We start from the raw sequence: 13,280 nt of genomic DNA on the forward strand, positions 1-13,280 counted from the left end.
TCTCCCAGTGTTGCAAATCTCAATGTTCTGCCCTATCTATGCATGTCTTGCCACCTCAAAAAGATTGAACATTCAACTGCAGAGCTGGCCTTGAAAGAATTGCCAAATCGCTAATTACAAAGACAAGGAAAAATTGTTTTAATGAGCATTGGCAGAGGTTTTTAAAAACACCTTCCCGCAATAAATGATGAAAACAAAATATCTTATACTGTTTTCACTTACTTTTAAAAACTAAGTAATAATAAATTTTAAACACATCAACCATATGAAATATGCAATGACATGCTAATAACCTTCTTCCCATCTCATCTCCAGTTCTAACTTCATGAGTTTGTTGTATACCCATGCAGTTTAGTGTGAGAAATTACATGCTACTGTATTTTTATTTGAATTTCCCTGACCACTAATAAGAATGAATATTTCCTGATGTTCATTGGTCATTTAAAACACTTCCAGAATTTTCTAGAGCAGGGCTCTCTAACAAAACTGTTCCACCATTTGGGAGATTCTATCTGTGTTGCTGCCCAAAATGGTACCACTAGCCGCACGTGATTATTGAGCGAGGAAATGTGACTATTGAGACTGAGGAAATAAATTTTAAATTTTATTTAGATATAATTAATTTAAATTTAATTATCATGTGTTCTCTATCTACCATATTGGACAGCATGACATCCACAATCTCATTATAAAAGTGAAGTCTATTATAAAAAATACTCTGCAACCTAATTTTGTTTGCCTCATTAAAATTAGTCATAGACAGGGGTGCCTGGGTGGGTCAGTCAGTTAGGCGTCTGACTTTGGCTCAGGTCATGACCTCAAAGTTCATGGGTTCGAGCCCCACATTGGGCTCTGTGCTGACAGCTCAGAATCTGGAGCCAGCTGCAAATTCTGTCTCCATTTCTCTCTGCGCCTCCCCTGCTCATGCTCTGTCTCTCTCTCTCTCTCTGTCTGTCTCTCCCTCTCTCTCAAATATAAACATTAAAACAAAAGTTAAAAACAAATTATTCATAGACTTTTATCCAGGTCACTACATATAGATCTATTCTTTTTAAATAGACGTATAAATTTCAAATCCATAATTTATCCAGCCATTCTCCTACTGATTAAAAGTTTTTAAATTATTGCTGTTGTTTTGCCAATACAAAGTGTTATTTTAAAAAAAACCTCTCACCTTTGTGGCTATGATTATATAAACATTATCAAAAGTATACACATTTTTTATTTCAATAGCCAATAGATTTCTATCCAATCTTTCCAAATATATTGCAATATTGCACATTCCTATGAGTAATGAATTTCTGGACCCAGTTCCCTTACTCTCTTGTCAGCACTAGATACTATTCAGGGCTTCTTATTTTTTGCCAATGTCAGAGGCAGGAAATTCCATGTTGTAGTTTGAACCTGCATTTCCCTGACCACTGACAAGAAGAATTTTTGTGTTTATTTACTGGTCACTTAATACATGTTGACAGTTCAAAGCCATCATCTGATTTTCCCTTAAAACAGAAGCTAAAGATCCTAAAGCACTTGTGTCATAAATGCTTTATGACAGCAAGAGCAAAGTAAGCAAGGTTTCCCCAGCCTTTTGAGATTTTGCCTAGAAAGCCTCACTCCACAACAAACAGTGAGGGGATGGGCCTGGCACAATCATCTGGGGTAATTTGGGGGGCTCAAAGAACTACTTTTAAATATATAGGTAGAGTTCAGATCCAAATTTAGTTATATATACAACTATATGACTTAAGATTATGGTTTATTATAGAACTAGTTTTTTGTTTTTTGTTTTTTTTTTTTACAATATAAAACTAAAGTACAGGTGTTGAATTACCCACATGTGCCTTGTACCTATCATGTTAGACAACACAGTGTTTAGAGTCTCAGATACATATGGTAAAGGTTGCTTGCTATGTTATCAAAAATTAAACATACTAGTGCAAATTGAAAAATAAAATTCAAGAACAATGTTTCTCAAAGTATGGTCCAAAATTCAATTGCATCAAATCAATTGGGGTGTTTGTTAAAGAAGCCAATTTCTGGTTTGCATCCCAAACTCAAGAATAATCATATTCTGAGAGACACCCTGGAATCTGTGTTTCAACAACCTATGTTATTTTTATACAACTAAAGTTTTAAAAACAATTTCATTTGAGGGACTGAAACAATGTGATAGTTTTTTTGTTGTCATTTAAATCTAACCAATTTTGCATTAAGACAAAAAGTCATCTAACAGGAAAGCTAACCTAAAAATAAACTCCAAAATACTTTAAGAGTAAATGAAAATACTTTTTGCTACAAACACCAGTCTATATATATTAGTAACTGTTAGTGTTTGTAGGCATCTGATGGTTTCTTTTGGAGGATCATCAACAAAATAAATATTATATTTTAAACAGACTTTAATGTTATTAAAATATAACCACACAGAATATGTTTTCAATCTTCTAATTTTAAATTACTATCAAAATATATGTTATCCACTAGGAAAGCATTGCAAAATTAAAAAGCATTGTTTTACATAACAAAAGACTAGGATTTAGACTTGGGTTTTGTGTTAGCTATATGAGGCATTAGTCTTAACTTCAATTCTATGACTGTTAAATAATCTATGGAGTGAGAATTATAGTATCTATTTCAGATAGTTGTTTTGAGAATTTAATCAATTGTAGTCCATGAAAAGCACTTTGTTAACTGTAAAGTATTGATTACTATTATTATTTTAGCAATTTGGGAACACTTAAACAGGCCTTTACAGGAAAGGTATTAGCAAGATGATAGAAGGTTCCAGCTCTCATCTTCCAACAGAAACATCAACTTAGCAACCACTCACAGAAAAGAAAACCTTTGTGGGATTGTCCAACCAAGTATGGGTACAGCTCAGGACCAGAAGATGCTCCCTTGGCCCACAATTTCCCCTATGGAGGAAAGCAAGAGCAAGGTAAGCAAGGTTTCCCCAGCCTTTTGAGATTTTGCCTAGGAAGCCTCACTCCACAACAAACAGTGAGGGGATGGGCCTGGCACAATCATCTGGGGGCAGCTAGGAGCAGAAAGAAAGGAAGAGCTCACAGGAATGCACACATAGATCTCAACAGTTAGATGTGGATCCTGCTGACCAGTTCAGGAACTCCACCAGGAGGATTATCCATGAACTCTACAGGATGACTTGCCTGCAGAACCCCCATCAACCCACCAGTGTGCACCCCCAGAATTCCACATGCCATTCCATGGCTGAACCCCACAAATCATGCTAAGTTCCTCATTACCTCTGAAGATGCCTGTGCAAGTCCCTACAGATAGCACATACATTTCAGTATTAGGTGCAAATCTTAGCAGCCAACTTGACTCTGCAGGAATGGGAAAAAGATGTGTAATCTTGAACACTTAGGGAAAATAAATGGGAAGCTCTCAGCACTGGCCTGACTTAGCAGGATGGAAAGGAGGCACAGATTCATCAGACATTAGGATTCCCTAAGAGGGTACAAGAGGAATGGTCACATCCATACGAAAAGTCTGCTACATCCCCAGAATCTCTAGCTGGCCTGAGTAGTGAAGGTCTTTTTTGGCTAAAGCCAGGCAGTAAAGACTGGAGGAGGTGACCGCTTCTTCAAATGTGAAGACAGTAATGCAAGTTTTCAAGGAACACAAAGTAAAGGAAAAGTTTTTTGTTAATCTTTACTTTAAATCCTAAACAATCTCTTTCTTTTTCATAACAAAAGTACAAAAAAAAAATGGACAGAGGAAAAATGACATTTGCAAATGATGTACAGTCAATAGGCATTTCAATAATCTCATCACCAATACCCATGTGCAAAGTATAGACTTCAAATGGATAATTGTCAGCAATCAGAACTATAGCATAAATCAACAATCTTAAAATTTCACATAAAAAGATGAAGAAATGAAGCAAAGAATATCACCCTCCCCCCTGGAAAAAGTCATCAAATCACACAAGAAGACAGCAAGAGAGGAAAGAAGAAAGAAAGTACAAAACAATCAGAAAACAATGAACAGAATGGCAATAGTAAGCCCTTACTATCATTAATTACTTTAAATGTAAATAGATTCGATTCTGTAACCAAAAGACATAGAACAACTGAATGTATAAAAAAACAACCAAGATCCTGGGGCACCTGGGTGGCTCAGTCAATGGAGAGTCCGACTCCAGCTCAGGTCATGATCTCAGGGTTCATGAGTTCAAACCCCACATCAGGCTCACTGCTGTCAGTGAAAAAGCCCACTTTGGATCCTCTGTCCTCCCCCTCTCTGCCTCTCCCCTGATCACACTCTCTCTCACACATAAAGTAAATAAATAAATAACCTTAAGATCCTACCATATGTTGCCTATAAGAGACTCATTTTAGCTTTAAGGACACACATTGTCTGAAAGTGATAGGAGAAAAAAAGATATTCCATGTAAATGGAAACCAAAGGACTAGAAGTTGGTCATATTTGTATCAGACAAAATAAACAATAGTAAAAAATTGTCACAAGAGAAAAAGACAGCCGTTATGTAATCATAAAGGGGTTAGTGATCCAGGGATATAACAATTGTAAATACATATGCATTAAATAACAAAGCACCTAAATATATAAAGCCAATATTAACAGAACTGAGGTAAGAAATAGAATGAACTCTACAGTTCATAATTCTATAATACAGTTCAGCAATTCTATAATAATAATAGGGAACTTCAATACCCCACTTTCATTACTGAACAGATCATCCAAACAAAAAAAAATTAAAGAAACAGTAGACTTGAACACTATAGACTAAGTGAACCTAAAAGATATATATAGACCATTCCTCTCAAAAGCAGCAAAATACACAATCTTCTTAAGTGCATTTGGAACATTATCCAAGACAGAGCATATGTTAGGCCACAAAACAAGCTTTAACAAATTTAAAATTGAAATCATAGCAAATATCTTTTCTGACCACAATGGTATGTAAATAGAAATCAATTAACAGAGGAAAAATTAGAAAATTAACAAATATGTGGAAATTAAATAACACACTCCTGAAAAACCAATAGGTCAAATTTAAAAAAATCAAAACTGAAATTTAAAAAATATCTTGAGGCAAACAAAAGAAACACAAGATACAAAAAAATTATAAGATAGGCTAAAGCAGTTATAAGAAGGATATTTATAGCAATAAACGTCAACAGTGAAGGAAGGAAGGAAGGAAGGAAGGAAGGAAGGAAGGAAGGAAGGAAAGAAAGAAAGAAAGAAAGAAAGAAAGAAAGAAAGAAAACAAACCCAATTTCACACCTCAAGGAACTAGAAAAAGAACAACCTGAGCCCAAAGTTAGAAGAAGGCAAAACATAATAAAGGGTAGAACAGAAATAAGTAAAATACAGACTAAAAAAATAATAGAAGAGATCAGCAATACTCTTCTATTGCAATACTCTTCTAAGAGCTGGTTTTTTGAAAAAGTAAAGAAAATTGACAAACCTTTAGCTAAACTAATTAAAGAGAGGGGATTCAAATGAAATTAGAAATGAAATAAGAGACAATATAACTGATATCCCAGAAATGCAAGGATCATACGACTCTTCTATGAACAGTTATATACCCCCAAATTGGATAACCTAGAAGAAACTGACAAATTCTTAGAAAGAGACAACCTATGAAGACTGAATCATGAAGAAATTGAAAATCTAAACAGACCAAATAAAAATAAGGATATTGAATCAGTAAATCAAAAACCTCCCAACAAAGAAAACTCAGGGCCAGATGATGTTACAGGTGAATTCTACCAAACTTGCAGAGAAAAATTAATACCAATCCTCTTCCAACTCTTCCAAAAATTTGAGAGGGGTGGATGGAATACTTCACACTCATTTTAAAAGGCCAGCCTTACCCTGATGTCAAAGCTAGATAAGAACACTACAAAGATAAAAATATAGAAAATTACAAGACAATATACCTGATGAACATTGACTTGAAAATCATCAAAAAATACTACCAAACAGAATTCAACAGCTTATTACAGTATCATACACCATGATCAAGGGGGACTTATTTCTGGGATGTGAGATTCGTTCAACACACACATATATGTGATTTGCCATATTATCAGAAGGATAAATATTACATAATCATCTCAGTAAATGTAGTAAAAGTATTTGACAAAATTGAATGCCCATTCATGATAAAAACTCTCAGTTAAGTGGGTATAGTAGGAAAATACCTCAACATAATAAAGACAATATGTGACAAGCCCACAGCAACCACCATACTCAATGATAAAAAGGTGAAAGCTTTTCCTCTAAAATCAAGAGAAAGACAAGGATACCCACTCTTGCCACTTATATTCAACCTCGTACTGGAAGTCTTAGCCCAAGATATTAGGCAAGGAAAAGAAATAAACAGCATTCAAATTGGAAAAGAAGTAAAATTGTCTGTTTGCAGATAGCATATTATACATAGAAAATCTTAAAGATTCCATCAAAAGCTAATAGAACTATTAAATAAATTCAATAAAGTTGCAGAATACAAAATCAGTATGTGACAATCAGTTGTGTTTCTATACATTAAAAATGAACTATGAGAGAAATTAAGAAAACAATCCTATTTAGAATTGCATCCAAAAAAGAAGAAAATACTTAGGAATAAATTTAACCAAGAAAGTGAAAGATCTGTATGCTGAAACTATGAGACACTGATGAAAGAAACTGAACACTGAAATAAATGGCATTATATCCTGTATCCTTGGACTGAAAGAATTAATATTGTTGAAATGTCCGTAACTACCCAAGGTGATCTACAGATTCAATGCAACCCCTATCAAAATTCAAATGGCATTTTTCACAGAAAAAAAATTGAATTTGTATAGAACCACAAAAGACCCCAGAAGGTCAAAGCAATTCTGGAGGTATCATGCTTCCTGATTTCAAGCTATGTTACAAAGCTATAGTAAACAAACTGGTATGGAACTGACACAAAAGCAGACACATAGACCAGTGGAACAGAATCAATACCCTAGAAATAAACTCCCACATATACAGTGTACAGATATGTGACAAGGAAACCAAATATATTGAGTGAGGAAAGGATGGTCTCTTCAATAAATAGTGCTGCAAAAACTGGACAGCCACATGCAAAAGAATGAAATTGGACCCCTATCTTACACTACTCATAGAAATGAACTCAAAATATGGGGCGCCTGGATGGCTCAGTTGGTTAGGCTTCCGACTTCAGCTCAGGTCATGATCTCACGGTCTGTGAGTTCAAGCCCCATGTCAGGCTCTGTGCTGACAGCGCGGAGCCTGGAGCCTGCTTCAGATTCTGTGTCTCCCTCTCTCTAACCCTTTCCCGTTCATGCTCTGTCTCTGTCTCAAAAATAAATAAACGTTAAAAAAAATTTTTTTTAATAAAAAAAAAGAAATGAACCCAAAATAGATTAAAAGCTTAAATATAAGACCTGAAGCTATAAAACTCCTAGAAGAAAACATAGGGGAAAAACTTGACATTGGCCTTGGCAATGATTTCTTAATATGACACCAAAAGCACAAGCAACAAGAGCCAAAATAACAAGTTTGACTATATCAAACTAAAAAGCTTCTGCACAGCAAAAGAAATAATTGACAAAATGAAAAGGCAACTATGGAATAGGAGGAAATATTTGTAAACCATACATCCAATAGGGAGTTAATATCCAAAATATAAAGAATTTGTACAACTCAATAGCAACGAAGGCAAAAAAAAAAAAAAAAAAAAAAAAAAAAGGAAAGAAAGAAAGCAAGCAAGAAAGCAAGAAAGCAAGCAAGAAAGAAAAGGAAATTTCAAATAATCCAGTTAAGAAATGGGCAAAGGACCTAAATACACATTTTTCCAAAGACATACAAACGGCCAACAGATACATGAGAAGATGATCACTATCAGGGAAATGCAAATCAAAAACACAATGAGACTTCTGGGAAGATGTCAGAGTAGGAGAATTCTAAGCTTACCTCATCCCAAGAATACACCAAGATAACAGCCATATCAGTGCTACCAACTCAGAAAACAACCCAGAGACCAGAACAGACCTATCATGGCTGATTGCAGAGGAACCCACATCAAAAAGGATAATAGAGGGGCAGAAATAACTAGGGAACCAACCCCTAAATGAGACTAATCATAAATGGCAGGGACACCACAAGCACAAAGAAGCAAGAGGATCGGACTCCACACCAGGCCCTTCAGGCACTGGGGGGATAGGGAGATGGGGATTTGCACTGGGAAGATGTATCGCATAACATTTGGACTTGAAAACTAGTGGGGTTTAACTTTGCAAGTTTTTACAATCAGTGGGCCTTAATTCTGGGTACTTTAAAAATCAGTAAAACTAATTTTAGGAGAGCTAGAGGGCGATAGGAAACTGAGTTCCCATGCTTAAAGACCCAGCATAACAAATAACCCAACAGGACACAGAATAGAAGCAGCAGTTCAAAAATTTGAAAAGTGCCTGAGGTATATATGTGAAGGAGATATATTTGCCAATCTCAGCTCATGTGCTGGAGAGGCAGGGACTTTTAGACTTCTTCAAGAACAAAAGAGCTAGTGGGTGCCATTTCTCACCACCTGTAAGAGTTAAATTGTAGTGTAGGGCTAACCTGTAGCCTTAAGAAATAACAGCTTTGTTTTAACACTGTAGGTTAAGAGATAACAGCCTTATCCTATCAATCAAGGGATGGATTAGCACTTGATTGGATTAGGGCAAGGGCCTGTTTGAACTCTTTCCACCTGGGAACTATTCCTTTGTTCTGTTCCCAGGTGATAATAAGACCATGTGGTCGGCTCTAAAAACTCTGTACCCCGGTTGTTCAAGACTGCATTCTGGTCAAGAGTGTTGGTCCTGATCGATCGGTTTGCCTTACCTCTCATTGCAATAAACTTTGTTGTGACTGTCACTGGTGCCCGTAGCATTCTGTTTCAGGAGTCCTGTGGATGCAACACACCCTCCAGCCTAGATAGCCCAAAACTTGTGGGAATCAGTGGAAACATTCTCCACCCATCTTACTAACACTGTGTGATCCACTCCCTGTGTTTTCCTATGGATTTGCCTCATGCAACCAGGTCAATTCAGCGGGTGTCCCTCCAGAGTGACTTTGCCAGGGTACAACCTGCAAGCAGACCCAGCTGAGACTGGCTCCACTCCAAAGTGACTCCTGCCCTGGGGAGATGGGAAGATAACCATACACACCAGTGCTCTTGCAGCCCCAGCAGTCAAACCTTACAGCTGGCAGTGCAGAGAGAGAATCCCCAGCAGATGGACTGGAGGCAGACATCTGACTGCATGCACTGCCCACCAACAAAAGCCTCTCAGGGGACAAGGTAGAGAACACCCTGCAGGCAGATGTTGTTGCAGCCCTGGAAGATATGCTGAGGACAGGCATCCAGGCTGACTGATGGCACTGCCAAATTGCAAGGTCCTGATGGCTCCCTAGATTCACCCCTTACCAGCACAGGGACCAAATCCCATCTGGTATACACACAACAAGCAAAGTGGGCCACTGTAGCCAATTGGACTAAAGGCACATGTAGCTCAGCCCCAACAATAGGATGCATGAATCAGACACAGGAGACACCTCTGAAGCACCTGGTTCTGATGACATTGTGCTACAGGGTACTATAAGGCCACTATTTTCAAGATCAGGAGATGTAGCTTACTTTTCTAATATACAGAAACAAACATAGAATTAGACAAAATGAGGAGACAGAGGAATATGTCCTAAATGAAAGAATAAAACAAAACCACAGCAAAAGAGCTAAATGAAATGAAGATAAACAATATGCCTAATAAAACATTCAAAGTAATGGTCATAAAAATACTCACTGAACTTGAGAAGAATGGAGGATTTCACTAAGACTTTCAGCAAAGAGATACAAATATAAAAAAGAGCCAGAGATGAAGAACTCAATAAGTGAAATTAAAAATACTCTAGGTGGAATAAATAGTAGACTAGAGGAAGAAGAAAAATGGATCAACAACCTGGAAACAGAATTAGTAATGGAAAGCAATCAAGCTGAACAGCAAAAAGAAAAAAGAATAATAAAAACTGAGAATGGGTTAAGGGAACTCAGCAACATCGTCAAGCATAGTAATATTTGCATAACAGAGATCCTGTGAGAAGAGGGACAAAGGGCAAAAATTTTATTCGAAGAAATAATAGCCAAAAGTTTCACTAATTTGGGAAAGGAAACAACCAACCAGATCTAAGAGGCACAGGGAGCCTTGTCCCCCTGGCAGTCAACCCAAAAGGGTCCACACTAAGACACATAATAATTAAATTGGCAAAAGTAGTGATAGAGAATTTTAAAGGCAACAAGAGAAAATAGTTGCATCCAAGGGAAACCCCACAAGGCTATCAGCTGATTTTTCAGCAGAAACCACAGAGCCGATGGAAGTGGCATGATATATTCAAAGTGCTATAAGAAAAAAAAAAAAGGCTGCAGCCAAGAATACTCTACCCAGCAAGGTTATCATTCAGAATAGAAGAATACATAAGGAGTTTTCCAGACAAACAAGTTAAATGAGTTTATTACTAAACCAGCCTTACAAGAAACATTAGAGATTTCTTTGAGTGCAAAGAAAAAGCCATAAATAGGAGTAAGAAAATTAAGAAAGGAAAAAAAAATTATAGGTAAATGTATATAAAATAAAAGTAGTAGCTTAATCACTTATAAAACCAGTATGGAAAGCAAAAAAGCAGTACAATCAGTTATATATATAAAAATCAGTCAAGGAATTCACTAAATAAAAGCATGTCAACTATGACATCAGATACTTAAAATGTAGGGGTGTGTGTGAAAATATTTAGAGTTTCCAGAATGAGTACAATGTTAAGTGATCATCAACTTAATATAGATTGCTATATGCATAGGATGTTACATATGAACCTAATTGTAACCACAGATTAAAATAACTGTAATAGATATGCAAAAAAATAAAGAGAAAGAAACTCAAACACCTCACTAAAGAAAGCCATCAAACCACAAGGGACAAAAGCAAGAGAAGAAAACAGAAAGAGAGCAGAACTAAGAAGAAATAAGTAACAAAATGGCAATAAGTACATACCTATCAATAATTACTCTGAGTATAAATGGACTAAATGCTCCAATCAAAAGATACAGGGTGACTGCAATGGATAAAAAGGAAAAACCTATCTATATGCTGCCTATAAGAGACTCACTTCAGACCTAAAGACACATGCAGGTTTTGAAAGTAAGGGATGGAAAAACATTTACCATGAAAATGGAAGCAAAAGAAAGCTGGGTTAGCAACACTTACATTGGATAAAATAGACTTTAAAACAAAGACTAGCAAGAGACAAATAAGGATACTACATTATGATAAAGAGAATAATCCAACAAGAGGATATAATAATTGTAAATATTTATGCGCCCAACATGGGAATACCTAAATACATAAAGCATCTATTAACAGACATAAAGAGGTAATCAAAAGTAGTACAATAATAGTAGGAGACTTTAACACCACCTTCCATCAATAGATAAATCACCCAGACAGAAAATCAATCAAGTGTGTATTGATGGCACACTTACCCAGATTGACCTAACATATATATTAAAAAGATTCCATCCCAAAACAGCAAAATACACACATTCTTTTCAAGTGCACACAAAACATTTTCCAGAATAGATTAGATAACAGGCCACAAAACAAATCTCAATAAATTCAAAAAGATTGAAATCATATCATATCTTTTTCTGACCGTAATGATATGAAACTAGAAATCAATCACAAGAAAAAATCTGGAAAGAACACAAATATATGGAAGCTTCTAAACAATGAATAGGCCAACCAATAAATCAAAGAGGAAATTTAAAAATACATGGAGACAAATGAAAATGAAAACACAATGGGCCTATCTTTGGGATGCAGAAAAAGCTGTTTGAAGAGGGAAGATTATAGCAATACTGTCCTACATCTAGAAACAAGAGAAATTTCAAACAACCTAGCCATACACCTAAAGGAGCTAGAAAAAGAAGAACAAACAGAACCCTAATCCAACAAATGAAAGGAAATAATAAAGATTAGAGCAGAAATAAACAAAATAGAAACTGAAATAAACAGATCAATGAAATCAAGAGCTGGTTCTTTGAAAAGATCAACAAAATTGATAAACCTTTAGCCGGACTCATCAAAAAAGCAGACGAGGGGAGGAGAGAGAGAGGTCTTAAATAAATAAAATCAGAGGGGTGCCTGGGTGACTCAGCAGCTAAGTGTCTAACTCTTGATTTCAGTTCAGGTCATGATCTCATGGTTCATGAGACTGAGCCCGCATCAGGTTCTGCACTTACAACAGAGACTGCTTGGGACTCTCTCTCTCCCTCTTTCTCTGTCCCTCCCCAACTCATTGTCTCTTTCCCTAAAAATGAATAAATAAACTTAAAAAAATAAAATCAAAAATGGGGAAGAAATAACAACCAACACCAAGAAACACAAAGGATTATAAGAGAATGTTATGAAAAATTATATATCAGCAAATTGGATAACCTAGAATAAATAGGCAAATTCCTAGAAACATATAACCTTCCAAAAGTGAATCAGAAAAAAATAGAAAAATTGAATACACCAATTACTAGCAATGAAATTGAATCAGTAATCAAAGAATTCCCAACAAAAATCCAGGACCAGATGACTTGCCAGGTGAATTCTACCAAACATTTAAAGAAGAGTTAATACCTATTCTTTTCAAACTACTCCAAAAATTAGAAGAGGAAGGAAAGCTTCTAAATTCGTTCTACAAGGCCCTGATACCAAAACTAGACAAAGATGCCACAAAAAAAGAAAACTATAGGCCAATATCCATAATGAACACAGATGCAAAAATTCTTAACAAAATACTAGCAAACCAAATCCAGCAATACATTGAAGAAACCATTCACCACAATCAAGTGGGATTTATCCCAGGAATGCAAGAGTGTTTCAATATCAGTAAATTAATCAATGTGACACATCACATTAATAAGAGAAAGGATAAAAAATAACATGATTATAGATGCAAAAAAAAAACATTTGGTAAAGTACAGCATCCATTCATGATAAAAACTCTCAACAGAGTAGGGTTACAGGAAACATACCTAAGCATAATAAGGGCCATATATGAAAAACCCACAGCTAAATTGAGAGGTTCTCCTCCAAGATCAGTAATAAGACAAGGATGTTCACTCTCATCACATCTAGTCAATATAGTACTGGAAGTCTTAGCCAGAGAAATTAGGCAGGGAAAACAAACAAAAGGCATCCAAATTGGTAAGGAAAAAG

This window comes from Panthera pardus, unplaced genomic scaffold, assembly GCF_024362965.1.
Source record: "Panthera pardus isolate Hobbes unplaced genomic scaffold, ASM2436296v1 HiC_scaffold_6, whole genome shotgun sequence".
NCBI classification, from domain to species: Eukaryota; Metazoa; Chordata; class Mammalia; order Carnivora; family Felidae; genus Panthera; species Panthera pardus.